Below are 19,339 nucleotides of genomic sequence, written 5' to 3' on the forward strand. Positions count from 1 at the left end.
TCTGCTTGACTTGTGCTATAATTACTACTTGGAGAGTTTTATTACTTAATTATGCTATCAGCTATTGCAATTTAACATGCCATCAATCTCTCCCGACCAGCCCCCCTTACACCCCCAAACAAATCTCCCCTTTCCATCTCACTTCTCTGCAAATTTCTACAAAGTAAGGCTCTGCACAATTTGTGCTTTGATCAATAAGGTGTAAAATTTTCTAATGTACAAAATACTTGCCCATTTTCCCTGCCTCTCCCACTCCTCCACTTCTGAGCCTTTTGATTTCAGACTTCTATAATCTATAGAGTCACATTTACCAGTGCTGGCATAAAGCAGCCAAAGCGCCTCATTCTTTTTACTATGTCTCCTAAAACCAAATTAAGACTCCAGCAGACAAGCTGTTGGCTCATGTGAGCATCTGCCTGGCACTTTGTAGGCTGCTTACAGAGCACTGAACCACTGCACTGTGTCCTCCTATGGACCAACAGAGCAGCCTTTTTCCAGCCAGTGCACATTTGCTAAAGTCGTGAAACATTTCAGCACACTTTAAAGACCAGCTCTACTGTTGTTGTGTCACTGGAGGAAGATGAAGAAGACATTGCTATGCCATTTGGGAGAGTTTGGTTTTGGGGAAGAGCTCTCAGCCACCTACTATTTGTTATCCTGTGGACCTTCTATAAGAAGAAGCATGAGGCTGAGGTTCTGTAGTGGCTTCTGAAGGCAAAACACAGTGAAATATAATTTTAAACCAAGTTGGCTCTCATCACCAGTCCCCAGTGCAAGGGTGCACTGATTTATGACAACCTCTGAAAGCTGCCTACAGTCTGCTTGACGGCCCAGACAGACACAGATTCTTAATAGCATTCAGGGCAGACCCATCCCCTTCCACCTCCAACATCTCCCCTGCACCAGGACCAGAGCTCAAGATAAATCTGCTGTGCCTGCCTCAAGGGAATTGTCTCCCAGCCTCCTGCAGCTTGTAAGGGTTGTTTCAGGAGATAGAATTAGTACCTTGATGCTCAGTATTGATCTCTGTTTGATTTATATTCCCTTGATCTGATTTTCTTCTTGGCGTCATGAGTATAAATCAAAAGTAACACCCACAAGAGGCAGAAGTTATTCTGGCTTTAAACTTCTGTAAGTGAGATTGAGGTTCCTTAACTCCAGCCTTTCCTAGTGAGAAGGGAGAGCAGTTTTTTAGATCAGCTGTATGGCTCATAGGAGGACAAAATAGCCAGGCACTGCAGATTGCAGTCTCCAGCCATTCTTTTAAATTACTTCCTGAATCTGGAGTTCAGGGGAATGAATTCCTGGATCTCCCTCCTAGAGTTAGTTTTTCCCCTTGAAACATCCTTATCTGCTACATCCAGCAATTCTCCCTTTTGGACTTCCATGTGGAGATGAATAAAGTTTTTCTTGTGGGGTGTGAGGAGAAAAGTTAGTAGGGACAAGACAAATCCTTTTGCAGTGTGAGTTCCAATGTAGGACCATTTTGTATGGAGATAAGAGCCCACAAAGACATCAGATGTCTGCAATCACTTTTCATTTCCAAGGGGGCCCAACTTCTAACCTTTCTTCTCCAACTTCACTGGCCACTCATAGCTGTATCCAAGGGATTAATAAGGCCTTGAGATTCTCCTTACAAAATTTGATCTATCTTTCTAAGACCACTTCTAAAACATCCATTAATTTATCCTGAAACTCTGTTACGAGCTGAAGAGCTGCTGTGTAATGAAAAGAGGAGGAAGAGTGGTCTACATGCACTATTTTTCTTCATCGTGGCATATGCACATAGGGTTGATGAAGGTCTGCAGGGAGCAGGCTGTGGAAGGCCACTCCAGGTAATAGAACCGGTGTGAAAGATTTATAAAGGAGAAAGCTTCCAGGGGGTCCCCAGGCAACACTCTGCAGCAACCCACAGCTCCTGATGTGACTGATGGAAAAAGTAAGTGTATCTGAGCAAAGGCCATGGACCATAAAAGGCTTTGTAGACAAAATGGGCCTTCTTAATTAAGTTCTGTGCTTTCACATTGCCAGGAGAGAGGACTGCTTGACTGGCAGCGGTGAGCATACAGCCTGCTCCTCTTTGCCTTCAGACGCAGGTATTCTTCAGCACCTCCTCAACGCTCTCTGACAAAACACAGAGAGAGCTTGGAGTAAAAGCATTGCAAGACTTTTAAAACTTTTATTTATTTTTAAATCAAACATTTAAAAAGCAGGTACCTGTGGGTGTAGAGCAAATTACTCATATAGTATTAGCATTACCATAACTTGTTTAAATTTGATCTGAAGTATAAATGGTCTGAATTTACAGTACTTGCTTGGGGAATAATCCCAGCCCTTTTTAGTCCTTTACCTTGAATTATTGACTATCGTGCTTAGCTCTCAGGTGATGGAATGAAGTTGTTAGAAAAATGTATTTGCATGCCGGTGCTCTGAAACCATACCAAACCCAGTCTGGTTTTATATCTTTTACACCAAGCTCTAAGAGAGCCTTTCACTTGGGATTAAACACACACCCTGGGGGAAGGCTCTCCTTACTCAAAGACCACCTTGGGGCAGGAGGCAGCATGCCAGTCAGCATGTGCCCGAGATTTTTGCACTATCATGCGCTAAGTATCATCTCAGAGCCTTGGGGGAAGGATAAGAGAATTACTGCAGGCAAAGCAATGCCTATTCAATTTGCTTTCAACACATTGTCAGCTCTTTCTTGTATTCACTGTCTTCTGTTAATGAGAAAGGGAAAAGGAACTGATGAGAGATTGGTTTCTCCAGTCTAAGCCTTGATGCACCTTGTGTGAGCAGCACATTATACACACTGCATTGTGCTAGGTAGATGAAAGCAATGGGATCTTTTATTTTGACAACGTCTCGTTTCGTAGGGTAAATAATAAGCACATTTGGTGAAATTCCAAATGAAGCCTTGGATTAGTTATAGTTTCTGCTGAGAAACCAATTACTCTAAAGTTTGAATGCTCTTTGAGATTGCAGCACTTGCTAAATTGGGTTCAGAGAGCACTGGGTGGACAAAAAGGTACCTGCTTTTATTATTCTATATTGGAGCATGCATGTGTATTCAAACAAAGAGGGGAGGATAGAAAAAGCCATTTCCCTCCAAACACCAGCCTGCATTTCCAAGTGACATCAGATGGAACCGAAAGAAATACAGGGACAAACAGAGATTTGAGATGAGTTTTGCACATCGCTGCAGGATATAGGATGGAAATATGAACGGCTCCCTTTGATTAATGTATGCCCAAGGTCACACATGCAACTGTAACAGTCAATAGCAATCAGATTACTGTAATGTATTATTCAGTGTTTATGATGGTGAATTTGTATAGTGCCCGTGAGGCAGCTTTGATCCCCTTGAAATGTTTTCTGAATGCCTTTTGGGACTGCCACAGAGCCGAGGCACTGGTGCAGCATCTCTTGCTCACGTTCTTCCTGTCAGCAATGTGTAATTACCCACTTCTGTTGTTTCTGTGTGGACACATACTTGGATTTAATTGTTCTGCAACTGTTATCAGACTGGCTTTTTATGCCTGTAAGTGTTATAATATCATAATACTTTAAATTGAAGGTCCCAAGTGCTTTACACAGACTGTTTCATTAAGTTTTGCTATAAATTGGTGATAGCTCTATCTCTATGAAGTTCTTGGCCCACCAATGAGCACGCGGTAGCCTGTAGGATGCAACACTGCTGTGTGTGATAGGTAGATAATAATGCATAATTTAAACTTGATTTAACTATCTTGCTCTATGGAGCTTTGAAGATATTTCAAGCCCCCTTCATATTTTGAAATGATTTTGATAAATAATCCTACAAATAATTTCTGAGTGGTTTTTTCCTCAGTCCTTTGCAGAAGGAGTAAGGAACTAAAGGGCTTTTCTTCACGTATAGAGCAATCCTTTGAAAAGCAACAGTGCTACATAACTCAGTGTGTACAGCTGAGTGGTTTTAGACATAGTTCTGCATAGATAACTTTTACAGTTTGCTGATCAGCAATCTGTTGGCCAGTGGGATGTCAGGCTCATTCCATGGTGAGTTTTATTGAACATAGACACATGCCTGAGCCAAATCTGCCTGGGAGGAGGCTGGTGTGGATGCATGAGGGACTATGGATGCATGTTTAGCACACAGTGTGATCGCAGGTACTAGAGGCTGGTGGTGGCCCTGAAGGAGAAACCCATCACTGTCCTTCAGCTAAAATGATGTTAATCCCAGACAGAACCTGGCAGGGCAGGATGCAGAATTGAATGAGAAATCTAGAAAATCCCCAGTTAACATTAAGGTTACTGATGCACAATAGGTAAGCAAACCCTGTGTAAATCTCAGGGAAGAGGAGGGATATAGAAGGGGGAGCGGGTGTTGTTTCTTACTAAAAGGAAACTTGCTCGGCTAGTTTTATTAAATGTGAAAATGCAGGAACATTAAACCTTTACAGTATGTGGTCACTTCGTGATATATATCTATATATCTATATATCTGTATCTATATGTCTATAATATTTATGTCATCTATATATCTGTATCTATATCTACTCTGGTAAATAATTTTAATTACCCACAAAACCTCCCTTGAAAACTGCCTCACTTTAATTGCCCTGGAGCTAAGCCATTTCACATGGGTTGGGAAGCATCTAGAAAGCTGTGCACAACAGGCATCAGTGTGCAATGTCTAGTTAGGGAAGCTGTGCTAGGATTACCTCAGGGACTTTTATTACATCCAGCCTTGCTTAAAAGCACTATTAATGACCTGGAAAAGCAGGTAAAAAGCACATTAATTAAATTCCCAGGTGACGCCTAAATTGGGAGGCGAGCAAACAATGGGAAAATCATCCTGGAAAAAACACTGATGGACCAAGGAAGGAAAGAAATGAGGCAAGATACAATTAGATGAAATGAATGGATGGATGGATTGGTAGGTGTCGTTCACTGGCATTGGTAGATGGGATACACCCAGCAGGAAGAGGCACTAGGGAAGGACCCAAGTAGTTTATATTTGAGAAAGTGTTTCTGGCAGTGCAGCGTGCCTGCAAGTGAGTCTGTCACACTGTTGGGTCTGAATGAGCAGAGACATAGCCAGGGAGAAAGGCTGTGAATATAGTCTATAAAACAGCAACTGGGCACATGTAGAAAATTGTATTCAGTTATGACCATTTTAACACCAGAAAGAAGCTAACGAATGAAAAGCGATCAAGAAGGAGTGACAGAGAGTTTTCTGATAAACAAAAGCTATATTGTGGCAGTTTTGCTGAGCTAAAATTTGACTGGGGGAGGCAGAAATGCAGTGAACATCCACAAGTATTTAAGATGTAGATAGATGCATTAACATGTAGATAGAAAAAGAGGCAGGGATTCCTGGTGGCAGCCGGAAAGTGCTCACTAGGGAGGATGGGAAAATATTGGCTGAACATCAGCATCAGTTTCCTATTATCGGAGCAATTAGTCCTGTTGAATGAGCTCTCAAGGAAAGTGCTGAGTGGTTTTAAACTGGTACAGACTGAGAACTGGGAGAGAAACTGCACAGCAGAAAACAGCCTTCCACTGGCACAAGGCTTCAAAACCTCCTCCTTTTCTAGCAGCTCTGTGTATAGCTCTTGACAGTTAAGTCATCCTGACATTCAATACTGTGACTGTGAGAAGGACTTTGCTGTTTACCAATTTTATTTTTACACACAGAAGGGCAGCAGTTAATAAGCAGAAGCCTCCCAGAGTGGATGAAGAACCTTCCTTAGTGATCCTTGTAAAAACTGTGAGCATAAGATGACCCCACCAACTTTCTGATGCTCTGAGCTGGTGGGAACATTCTGCAGCTCTCTGGTGTCCCATTGCCCTCCTGTGTGGCCCAGGCATCCTTGTGCTTGCTTGTGAAAACCTGTAGGGGAGAGCAAGACATATTTGAGCTAACTCCTGGTTAGCCTTTGGTTGAAATAGCATGAAAATGTTACCCACTTGCTATGCAGGGGAATAACTATGGCGTAGAATATTCCTTTGTGAAAAGGGAGAAACCAGGCAAGTGTAGCCTTTTGGTTTCTTTAGCTCTCCTCTTTGTTCCCTCCCAAGGACTATGAAAAGACTGAACATTCAAAGCCAGACCTATGTCCCATTTTTACAGAAATAGACATTAAAGGCTGAAAATGGGGACTTCAAATAGTGATATATTTGTGTGGAAAGAGTCAGCTGCTAAATGTAACACCCATTTCTATGGCTGCAGGAGAGAAAAGAGTGGTTAGCTATAGGAATGGCTTTCCTGTAGTCTAAGACATAACAGAGCCAGATAATAAGCTCCTGAAGCTCATGCAAATTTGCTTCCTTTTTGATTTTATGCTACTTAGAAGTTAACCTGGCTCTGAGCAGTGGGTTGGAATAGATGATCTCAATTGCTCTTCCAACCTGAATTAATCTGGGTTTGTGATTGCTATTCTGCCCTTTCTTTTTACAGAGGCATGTGGATTTGCCAAATGAAGAACAGGACTGTTCCTGCTGTCCACCTCGTGCTGAGGGAAAGTTCGGATCTGCTCCTGAGCCTTCCAGACAATTTTAGGAAGCTTGCTGTGTTCTAGAGAAATCCACAGTATTTGGCATTCATCTGCCAGTGCAATCTGTAAGTTTGAATCAGAAGGAGAATTTACCCTTCCAGGATTGCATCAAAATGAAACTGAGTGCTCAGGTCTGATTTAATGCGTGCCATGATCAGACCCCCCAGCACGGATCCTGACCCAGTGTCTGGATCAGGATACTGTATCACAGGCTGGTGCTTTCATCTACCTACAAGCCACAAAAACTGTGCAACTGCTTTATAAGAGCCCTCTCTGATGGTGGTGGGCAGAGGCCAGGGTGCATCATCAGTCACTGGCTATCCCCTCCTTCTCCACTACTTGCCATGATGTGCCATGTACTGTCAGCGCCCAGTGCTCCCTGATCTCTTCCCTGGAGAGGATACACAGCCCCAGGGGTGGACGCTGGTACTGGACTTCAACTAAGCGTAAGCGGGCAGGCAGCAGGCATAAGTGCTCCTGCAATCATATTATTGCTTACACAATGCTTGTACTGCACTGCAGGATAAAAAGGTTCTTTCATATCAAGTGCAGGAGCCAGACTCAATCCCTATTGTACCTTCTCACTCACTTTATTAAGTTTACTTCATTTCTACTCTGTCTCCGTACCTCTGTGCCCTCTGCTGTGTGTACCAAATCTTATTGACATTTTAATATTAAATTATTATGACAAGAAGATATTCCACTTGCTAAGTAATTTGTTTTATTCTGGGGAAAATTGGAAGCTGCAGAAAAACCATTATGAAAGATTAAGACAATGGAGTGATGCTGACTGATACAATATGAATTATTATTTTGTCAGCAGCACACCCAAATACTCTACGAAAATTTTAAGCGATAAAGCCAACAAGTCAGAAAATTCAATCTGGGGGGATGAAAAGAATATTACGCACACAGGAAAAAACCAACACATCAGACAGAGACGTACAGAAAAACAACCCAAAGACATCAGCAGAAAACAAAGGGGACATCATCTGCTCCTTCAGAGTGTTGTTGACTTTGGGGCACAATTAATTCTTACAGAATTCATTCAGGTGTGCTTTGAGAGGGGTTTCCTTATTCTATAACCTCACCTGCTCCTTGTGAAGGATCAGCTCTTATGGAGGGACATGCAGTTCCTGTTCCTTACCTCCCTCTGCCTCTCCAAAAGCTCTTGAGATGTTCCAAGAGCTAGAATAAGTCTCTGCATCTGCACTGGGACAATCAAACCTTGGATATGGAAAAAGAGGTGACTTGACTACTGACATTTCATAGTTCAAAGGCAGTCTGGGGAACACAGCATGTGCTTTTGCTGTTCCTGTGGTCTCTCCTCAGCAAGTGAAGTGGCTGGTGGAGATAATGCTCTGGCAGTAAGTAAAGCCTGTGTTTTTGGTAACGCCTTCTTGCTTCTCCAAGCTTGGAGCTATCTGAGAAATAAGGAGCTAGTGAGCATGGCTGTTAAAGAAAGGAGTCTTCTGTATGTAACTTCAGATCCTGGAGGATCACTGCCAGTATTTGCAGCCGGGATTCCATTTATGATGCGCTACCTTTGTGTAAGGACCCATTAGCCAACGTATTGCTCCTGCATGGCAATTAACCTAGAAAGCAGGAGAACTGTAATTTAAACAAATATAACTCATCTTTGTCATCACAATACCTTTAAGAGCAAGGTTGCTGTTGGCTTTCTGGGCAGAGGTGAGCATCAGAGTCTCCTGCTTTGGAAGCACTATTGTGTGCTTAACTTAGATGCAGTTTTCTTTGTTCAAACAACCTTGCTAACGCACAAGAGAAGCAGCTATTTAATGCTACTGTACAGGAAAGACTGTGCATTGCAGATAACACTCGGGAATGAAGCATCAGGGATTTTCCCATCTGTCACTGGTCTGAGCTGGGTAAAACTGGCAGATGCCTCTGTTCCACTCTGACCTGTGTAGAAGCCAGGCACTTACATCCTCAGGCTCTAACTTTGGCTAAGCTTAAACGGTGCAGGTTTCCACGCGAGCCAGTGAAGCAGGTTGGGAAGAGACCAACATCCATTGCCAAAGTCCAGTAAGGCTTGGACTGAAAATCAGAATAAGCTGCAAAGCTCAGCTCCCGGTGTGGGCATGGATCTGTCCCACCCAGGCTTATGTTCTTCATCTCCGGACAAGCCTGAGGATTACCTGTACGTACCTGCTCAAATAACATCCTAAGAAAAGCCTTCCCAGAAGGCATAAGTTAAGATACATATGTTTTTGTGGACTTAATAGATCACAGTGACCAAAATGCTCATACGGATACACACTGTTCAGGTGTACTCAAGGCAGGTGAGTTAATACAGGCCCCATGACCTAACCCTTGACTCTGCTGGGATTTATATTTTTAGATGACTGCAGCAGATGTGAGACTACAAATAAGAGTATAAGAAACTGCATCCTCTACTAGCTGCATTTGTTCATGATCTTGCTCTAGATTAGAAGTGAGCCCTCAATACTAACGCTCGCTATCTACAGGGTTTGTTTAGTCAACGCTGATGGAAACCTTCCCACTGTAAATCTAAGCAACATGGGGCTTTTGAGAATTTTTGGATGCCTGGAATGTCTCATCACAAGGTGAGTAATGGGTTTGCTTTCTAGCAAGGTAGGAGTAACTGTTGTTAAGAAACTGAACAAGTCTTTAGCTAGGAAACACTAGCTGATGCCAAACTGGATTTGCAACTGGGATCTTGTCCTTTAGGCAGCTTTTCACACTTTGTGGTGCAAGATTCTAACTTGCATCGAGTCAAGAGACCAGGAAGGGAGCTGTAGATGGAGCGTTCTCAATCCCCAGAGCCATCACTGTTACTGAGAACAGTGCTTGCTGCCTGCCTGTAGGGGAGAACAGCTACCCAGCATCTGGAGCTGGCTCATTCCCACCTGTGCTTCTCAAGAGGTCTGTTGTACCACAGGTAATGGCAAGGCAGCCTGGAGCAGTCATGGTCTCCCTTCCTTCACTGGTAAAGGCAGGAAGTAGAAAAGGAAAACTGATGTTTTGTGGGGAAATACAGATTACAGCAGCTGTAAAGCATGGAGAAAACTCCAGGCCTTGGACACTTGCCTTTGCCTGTTGTATGTAGGTCTTAGACATTGAGCATATAATGTATTTGGCTGTCATTTAAAAAACATGTAATAAATATAAATTTATTAACCAATGGGAAAGGTGGTATGTTTCTTGAAGATCTTTCCAAAATTCCTATTGTAAGGACATGCCAAACATTCTTCTGTATTAGACATGGAGTCCCAAGACCCCTAAGAGATGGAATTAAATCACAGTCTTTTAATCTTGCAATGATGACCTTAGTTGCAAAGCTATTCCTCATCATCTTGTCTTGGCACTGATCTAGCTCTTCTTAGCATTTCACACTGGAAGCTCAAAAGCACTGAATATAAGTTGAATAGATAATAGACAATTAAAAGTGTTAGCTCATTTTTTAAGACTCACAGGAGCACCACCATTACCTGAAGGAGACAGCTGGGGAATTCAGGAATCACTGTGTTCATAAGGTATTGAAGTCTGACTCTTGTAGGTATATGATGATAAAGTTTTGAAGATGAAAGATTGGCCTGTGGAAATTACATTATAGAACAGCCATTAAATATTAATCCTTGGGCACCTGAGAGGTTTCAGATTAAAATTTATGATCTAGGAACTTATCCATGCTCCCTTCACACAAAAGCACTGATTGTCTTGGTAAATGCAGTTACATTTGAGCAGGGAAAACAATCCGGGTGGAGAGCCAAGTGCAAACCATCTCCATGTGAAAACGAAGGGATTTTTAGGGAAGCACCACAGCCACTGATTGGTGATAGCATGGCCACAGGAGGGCAGCAAGGAAGCATTGTTCTCTCCTGCTCGGGTGCGCTTTGGTACCCAGGGCACCCTGATACCTCCATCCCGGTAGACAGTTTTCAGATGCTCTGGGACTCTGGAAGAAGCAAAGACTGTGTAATAGCTGATTTCTTGGCCACGTTTGCAAAGTGGAAAAGAATAATCACCCTCAGGTGAAATTGTTATTAAAGGTGTGCCAATGTTTCCGATGAATGAGAGTGGAGAAAAAGCCATCCCTTTAGGCCAAAAGATACATATAAATCCCAAGTTTTCCTTCATATTTTGAAATAGAATTGAAATAAATCTGGAGATTAAATGTTGATTGGAGTGTATGTTAAAAAAAGTGCTGAACTTGGCACTGTGATTCTCTAACGGAATATTTCCAGATTGGTTTACCCTGCTTTTGGATTATTTTTGTTATGGTCATGGGTTCAAACTTAAACAGGTGAGATTTAGGTTGGAGATAAGGCAGAAGTTCTTCCCTGTGAGGATGCTGAGGCGCTGGCACAGGGTGCCCAGAGAAGCTGTGGCTGCCCCATCCCTGGCAGTGTTCAAGGCCAGGTTGGACACAGGGGCTTGGAGCAAGCTGCTCTAGTGTGAGGTGTCCCTGCCCGTGGCAGGGGTTGGAGCTGGGTGAGCTTTAAGGTCCCTTCCAACCCAAGCTGTTCTATGATTTTTCCAAAGTAAAACCAGAACTCATGGAACGTTTCTGTGTATCTGATGAAGCCCCACCCCAGCCCTTAGTGGTGTTTGTATCAAAGCCTTGCCCATTTCAGTACCCGCTCAATCATCTCCTCTTCTTACAGGGCTGTGGGTCTCATCCCGCAGCAGCCAGCACTATACAAAGCCTACCTCAGTGTCCATGTGCTATAGCCACCTCACTGCTAACTGGCACAACAATCTCATGTGATAAGTGTCAGACCTACTCTTTCAGTCAACAGTGTTATGAAGAAATAAAAGAGGATAAAAGGATTTCAAGAAATGACGTGCTTGGGCAGACAGCAATTAAGCACCAGTGCTGAGTGAAGAGCAGATGTTTAATAGGGCTCCAGTGTAACTGAAATGATATGCTATATTAATACTTTTTTTTTCCTATTGATCTCAAAAGCTTCAATCCAGCAAAAGAAAGTCCATTGCCGACTGAACAATATGCTAAGCCTTATCTTAATTGAACATTAGGGGATGTTCACGTGGCCAGCTCGGGGCTTTTGCTAGTTCAGCATTCACGATGGTATCTTCCAGTTACTGTGATTAGCAGTATACGTAGGGAAAAGGTTTTGTTCTTTTCCAGGGAGGCTGAGCACCTGGAAGTGTCACTGTGCATGAGCAAGGGTGCAGACCTGCCGTTTGTTAGCTACCCTGCTGTAAGTGCCCGTCTACCTGCGTGTAACCTCCTGGTAAATGCAATGTAGCTCACCCCTTTTTTATACTGTTGGGTAAGATGACTGAGATTACCTCCAACAGAACCGTGGGATTAAAGCCTGTGTGCAGGCAGACTCTGAAGTTACTATGGAGAAGACAGCACGCTGTAAATCCACATCCCAGTGTATGCTGCAGTAACTTCTACACAGACATAACCCTTCCCACCCCTCACCTCCCGTACTGCAGACTGGAAGCTGCCATGGTGACTGGACTACTGTGAGAGCCAGCACATCCAGGAGTGCTTTTCTGGAGGCAATTTCTGGCTATTCACACACAGGAGTTTTGCTAGTTCATTGATTTACCCGTTTCTCCCAGCCAGATACATTCCAATACCAGAAATCCGGTTTGTCACATTATGATTTTCCCTTTGGAAATGATTTGTGACTGGAGCACTACAAAAATATACACCAGCTGCACTGTTATTGGGAAAATCTATTTAAAAATATGTATTTATTTCACCAAGCAAAGATTAGGGAATTGATTCTTTTGTTCACTCCTTTTCCTGCTGGCTGGAAGTGCTGTGATACTGTAGATATCTTACATTATGCCCAGGCTTGAAGAAAGCAAACCAGATTGTTTTCCTGGTACCTTCACTCTTTATTCTGGATTTTGGGGAAGTTCCAGTGTATAGTATCTCTTCCCAGATTTGTTTTCAGAATGCAGGCTCCTCCAGATGAAGTTTGGAGTCTGGTGTATGGAGTTGCTGCTGCCAGATTATGTTGTGTGCAGCCTCAGAGATTTTGTTTATCATGTGGTTTCTTTACCAAAATACTCAAGATCATGTTTTTCTCAGTTCTTTCCTGAAGACACGCACAAAGTGATAGATGATTGTCATCTGGCAGAGCTGGTTGCTGTCCAAGAAGCGTAAGTGAATGCTTGCAGGCAGCTGCATAATGCACAGCTTTATAGAGAGATCTGTCATGTATCGCTGCCTGGCCAAGCAGAAGTTACCTATTCCAATGTAGGCTGCATATGACAGAGAAGACAACACTCCCATGATCCAGCCAGGAAGGACATGAAGACGTAGGAAGCAAAACTACTTCCCCAGCAACGTGGGGAAGGGCAGGACGGGCAGTGCAGGCTTTGGCTAGGAAAAGAGATCACAGGGGAGGGAGTGTTTTTCTCTTGCTAAACGTTCTAAAGAGAGTTGCCAACTTGATGCTAATTATATAGTATTCACCTACCACCAGGGCCAAAAGTGATTGAAAGAGACTTTTTATCCTGTCATGCAGTTTGAATTCTCTGTGCCTAAATCAAATTGGTCTTTGGAAGTCTCTCCGTACTTCTGACTTGGAAACTGAACCTCTTCAAGGACAAAGCTCTACAATGTGTCTTCCTATTCCCAGCCAGAAGTTAGCTTAACAAACAAAAATGATTAAACTCAAAATCCAAGTAATTATAACCATTCAACACACCAAAGCTCTTTCAACAGTAAGTTTTGTGTGTCTTTCTGTGCTTTTACAAATTGCCTCTGTTCTGTCTCTAGACTTTAAAGCTTTAAACATTCAAGTTCCCTGTTTCCTCTTAATGCTCTGTATTTTAGCAATCAGCAAGTCTGGATCAGGACTTCAAAGTAACTTATACTTTGAATCTGTAAGGACCTGTTCCTGTCAGACATATGTCTACTCTGTCTTCCCTTCCATTTGCAGCATTGCTACACTCACAAAGAGCTACATAAATCCCTTAAAGTTGTCTTCCATACTGTCAGATCATTTCAGCTCTGCTGGAACTTTTCTGCTGCTCCCGTCTTCCATTTGGGATATTTTCTTTAATTTTCTCTGCACACCTGGTAGTGTGCAGTGCTCAATAGTCTCCCAGGGTCCAAACCTCTTGAAATACATCATCTATATGCAGTCTCACGTTTATAATGGCTTCTGTTTAAATGAGCATAGGTTTCTTCAGTGTGTCGTGCTCAGCCCCCCTGTTTCTGAGATCCTTTTCTAAGTTACAGTCCCCAGTAATGTGGTTATCACCTTTACTAATTTTCATTTTCCATTTTTATCTTGAGAAGTTCCTTTTAAGGAGTTCCTTGGGGGGAAAAAAGCTGTAAAATACTTTAGTTTCAGGGTCATACCAGAGCAGTTTGGCAGGCACAAGACTGGTGCTTCATCCCTCCATCTGTAGAGGTTCGCTGAGCAATAAGAGTAGCTCAGTGTGTCCCATGAAGCTCAGCTGTATGTCGTGGTAAATTGTGTGTGAATTCTAGGAGGAGCTAGACAAAAGATGCTGGCTGTGGGGTGGCCAAGCTGATAAAACTCCATTGCATCAATCCCCTTCTGGGCTGCCTTGGTCCAGATGAGCTGCAGGTACATCCTCAGCAGCTTTCCTAGGGCTTCCTGTATTCCCATGACAAGTCAGAGAGCTGTAACTCATTACACATTAGAGATCCTAGGATGAAACCCAACTTATTTACACTGTAATTTCAATACCTGTGTGCTGGGATGCCATAGGGTAAGTGAGTGCAGGTAGAGGGACTTACCATTGGTTCCATTTCAGCTGCCACCTTTGTGTCTTAATGAAGCTTCATCCTTGGCAATAGCTTCCTCCTCTGAATCCTCATAAAGCTCTGGTGTAACATGGTGTTTTATCCAGCAAAGCTGTAGAGCTAGACAACCTCTTGCCTTGCTCTGCATGAGCTTGAGAGTAATAGAATGAATCATCAGCTGGGAGCTTAAAATGACGATGTGTGCCACCACTTCTGAAAAGCTAAAGAGATTAATAGTAAAAAAAATCAGATACAGTTCACTCACCAGTGTAATGAAGAGGTATTATACGTACCAGGCACCTGGTGGTGAAGGTATACCTTTAGCAATCTATTACCATTTGAATGCAGAGAGATTGAATACACATTAGAAACTAAGCATGAGGGAAGTTATACTGTTGTTTCTCCAGGGCTGCGCTATGAAAGAAAAGCAATGGCAAAGGGAAATGTTAAAATAAACCCCCCAAAAGACTTAAAAAGATCTTCCTGTGCTATATTTTGTGTCTCTTGTTGCTCTCAGCACCAGCTGATTCTGTGAGAAGGCACAAAGTCAAGGAGACAATGTACTATGCTGCAGGAGAGTTAGGTCCGCTGTTTTTCTTCCACATGCAGGGACTGAGTTTAATGGGTCTTAATGGAGACGCTGCCAAAAGAGTTTCCAACGTTCCAGTTTTGTAGCACTTTATATATGTTCCTGGCTGTCATGTTTTGTTGGAAATAGCACTCAGAAGAAGGTAGTTCTGTAATAAATGCCTGCCAAACTCCAAGAATCTAATACTTTACACACAATGGCATCTTACCACACACAAGCAAGTACTTCTCTTGCATTTTCCTTCCCATTATTACCAATAAGTAAAATAATCTTACTTGTATCTAGAGCCTTTGTGAAGTGCTATACACATTATTTGTTCAAGAAGAATGCCAATGAATGCCTTCTTTTTTCCTTTACTTACACGAGAATAAACCTGAATTTCCCATATCTCTGATATCTAGATGGGGCAACCCACATTATTTTTCTATTATTAACTTGAAATTTCACAGTGCTAAGTTGGGTGTTTTCTAACAACGAAACTACAAAGCTTTTGGAGTCGATCACTGTTGTATAGAAGTGTTACGAAGTCATTAGGTACTCCGCAAATCCCACACAGTCCCAGTACAAACTAATGCCTTGATGGGTAGCTAAGTTTTCTGCTATCTTCTGCAGCTCAAGATAATTTCATTGGTGATCCTTCTATTGCTCCTTCTGTTGATGATGTGCGTGACCACCCAGAAGTTATTCAAAAGTAAGCTTTTTGTGTCTTAAACATGTTTGCCCCGTTTGATGCTCCTCTGACTAACAAATGACGGAGGGGTGGTCTTTGGAGCAGACAAGCTAGATTGTGTTGTAACATCTCTTGGCCTTTGTTTCTGTTAGGAACTGTGGATGTTGATGCAAGCCAAACTGTGGCACTAGTTGAGGCGTAATCTTGGGATCATAGCCATGTTCACCTTTCCTTACCCTTTATATAGATACATTTAGTTCTATACCTCACTGCTGTCCTGAGTTCAATTTGTGCAGCAGAGTTTTATGAGGACATCCCCGAGCTATCCTGCAGATTGATTTGTTGGTTTATTTTCACTGAGAAAGATGGGTGGCTGAGGAGGAAGGATGTTGATTTTTCCTGCATTAACACCAGCAAAGAAAAGAAAGAAGCTGAAACCTAAGAAAATTGCACTGCTAATCATATTTTCGAAGCAGTCCTCTGTAGCATTACAGTCACAGAATATATTTATCACTTGGTTTATATGAGCAACAGTTTAAGTTGGGGAAAATTGGTTTCCTTTTTAAAATGTCATGTTTCTCATTTCCTCACAGAATCTTGGGTTGCTTCAAGCTCTTATCAGCCTTTAAATCATTCAAAACCACACTCCGTAATTAAAATGCCATAAATCCTCATTAATCAATTTAGGTTTTTTAGATTTGTTCTCAAACACATTTAAATAAAGCTGAAAGCTTACCAAAATACCATATAAATCACACAAATGCAAAGCAAAGAGAAGATAAACCCACCCTAGGAAAGCTGCACAGTGATGGAGTTAGACTTGAGATGAGAAAAGTGACTTCTGACCACAAGGGACATGGTTCTGGGTTCCAAAACCAGGAATGAGCCAACTTTCTTTTCAGGTATGGGGACTCTGACAGCTTTTATGGTTTGTTGTTGTTTAGGCTTTGGCTTCTGCTCCTGTATCTTGTAACACAGTTGTTTTGCTCCACTGAAGGGTTGGTGGGTCTATTTGCCTCTACACCCTGTTACCTGTGCCAATGCAGTAACATGGTTGTAAACTGTCCCCAGCTACTTATATTCCACTCCTTACTACACTCATATAAAGGAAACAAATTAGTTGTAAGTGTCTACATGCTTCATACCTTGCTTCAGCAGTGGTTCCTTTACCTGGTTTGCATTTTTGTGTGCTTTGTCACTGACCATTCTGTGTCCTGGGTTAAAGGCTTAAATATTCAACTTTGTGGCTTTTTGGTTGGCTTTGGAATGTTTTCCTTTATCTCTTCTCTCTGGAATATTTAATTCTCTCTATAGAGCCCACAGTATCCAAGCAGTCTCTTGGATCCACGAACTCTTCCCTGGACAATATTTTATCCCATATTCCAATCAAGATCTCTGTCTTCTAGGGTAAGGGCTCTGAAATGCTTTATTGGGATGGAAAGGTACACAGCTCTGCTGCAGTTCACGGACATTAAAGACGTATTTTGGACATTTATCACCATGATAGTGCTTGTTAGAAACAAATCACTGATGAACACAAGAATCTGCTTCTAAAGTCCTGTGCAGTCTTGCAGCATCTGCTCTGGGGTTTGGACTTGTCCTGTTAGTAATCGTAAGAATGTGACAAAATCAGAGCATAGGAAAAAACATGGAGTCAGAAACTGTTGGCTCAAGGGACAAAAATTCCAAGCTTCACAGTGCCATGTTGGTCAGCTGTCCCTTCCTTCAGCCTACTTTATGTAGCATGAAAATAGGCTGGCTTATAGTGTTACAGAAGTCCATGTTAAGGCTATATCCAGTTATTGGTAACATTATTTGAGTTTAGTCAACCTGAGTAGTTGCCTTCAGATCTCCATAAGTGATAGAATAAAGGAAAATAAACTGAAATTAAACCAAAGAGAAATGAAATATAAAACAACTGACCCCCTGGGCCCCCAAAACATCTTTGCTTCCTGCAATCCTTATGCAGAGGCAGATATAGTTAGACGCTGGTTGCATTAGAAACAGCAAATAAGGAAGCCACCCTAGAGGAATCAAAACATCAATATTTCAGAAAGGATAGCTCCAGACAGAAAAATACTGGGCCTTTTTTGTTCAGACTTTTCATGTCTGTTGTTAGGACAGGTAGAGCCAAAACCAATAGTTACACCTAGAAATTTCCCTTCAAGAAAATGTGGCAAGGGAAAAGCAGGTTGTTGAGGATAAGCACTATTAATGCAACACTTCATGGAAAAGAAAAACGAAGTTTGGCTGGAAAGGCAGGCAGATCAGGATCCTTACATGTTTCTAATAAATTGTGATAAAGCCCCCTTCTCCCAGGTTACGGGACGTTGACAGACACTCTGCATATAGATTTCCCATTTCCTGCCAGCACTAGGCTGGATGAAAGCCCAGCGGTGCATTCTGTTAAGGAGCTTATTCATACAATTCTGTTTAATTGTCAGCAGTTTTGATACTTCAGACTAAGATGAAACCTGGCTCTATTTCTGCAGCTTAGATCCACCTGCAGCCTGGGAGAATTCTGATGGTATTGAAATCTGAGTCTTGCACTGTTAAAATACCAGCCAGTTGCAAGGAGAAATTCTGCATGAACAGGTTGTTTCCTCCTAGGTCTGTGTAATTGAGCAGCATAGAATAGCATCGAATAGAGTCCATTTATTTTTTTAAGCAGTTTGTTGCATAGGGAGAGCATCTTCCCCCTTCTTGCCAGCAGTGTGGTTCTTCCACAGATCAGTGGGCTTCAGGGCAGGGCTTTGAAAGACAGACATACATACATATCGTATTTCATCTTTACATGAGGCTGAAACACATGGCATTTTGCAAATACCACTAGACTCATACAGCGTGTTAATGAGCCTTAACCTTATTGTTTCCCCCGGTATTAGGACAGAAAACTTGAGGAATACTTTACTTCTGCTGTTGCTTCCTCTGACCCTTAACCTTCATGCTCTCCTGCTCGAGAACTCCCATGCTTCATTTCTCTTTCTTTTTAACACAGGATCACAACAAATCAATGTCTGCAGTCCCCCAGCATCAGTTTTTGCTTTTCTTGGTGCTCGTGCATATTCTCAGCTGCCTGGAATGAGGATTTTACACAGTTAATATTAGTGCTAGCTCCCATGCCACAATAAGTAGGTCTGTTAAACATCATCCAAGCTCTCCTTTAATAACAGTATCAGGGTGGGGAGTAGAAAATTCATCATCTATCTTGGCTTACGTCTTAGTGTGAGGTTGTGACCATGACTGGATACTTTGGCCTGGAGGATAACAGCTGAATTAGATACTCTTTATTTGAACAGGGATGGAACCAAAGTGCTCTCCTCTGTCCCTGATTGCTTAGCCACCAGGCTGGAAAGCCTAACAGCAAGAGGAACAGAGCTGTGGCAGAAGACTTTGAAGTCTAGTGACTGGGATAGTCTCATTAAAAAACAGGAGTATTTGAGTCAAATTGCTGCTCTAAGTCAGTGCAGGATGTGAACCCAAATCTTCATCATTTTGGATGAGTCCTTTAACACTTGCTATATAGGACCAGAAGGGTTGTATCCTATTTCTCCTACTGTTTTGTAAATGGTGGCAAAACCTTTTTCTAGATCCACCACTCTACTTCCATTTATCCTTTACTCTTCAAAGTATCCAAACTCAAAAAAAATGTCTTTTGTTTAATTTAAGCCACAGTTTCACATATTCGTGCATTTTGTTTTAAATGCTGTTTCCTTATGATTTTAATGGACTGTTCCTTTTTTGCAGACCTCTCATTATAGTCACCTTGCTCACACATTAGTAATCACTTA

The sequence above is a fragment of the Psittacula echo genome (genome assembly GCF_963264785.1).
Source record: "Psittacula echo genome assembly, chromosome: 12".
Lineage (NCBI taxonomy): Eukaryota > Metazoa > Chordata > Aves > Psittaciformes > Psittacidae > Psittacula > Psittacula echo.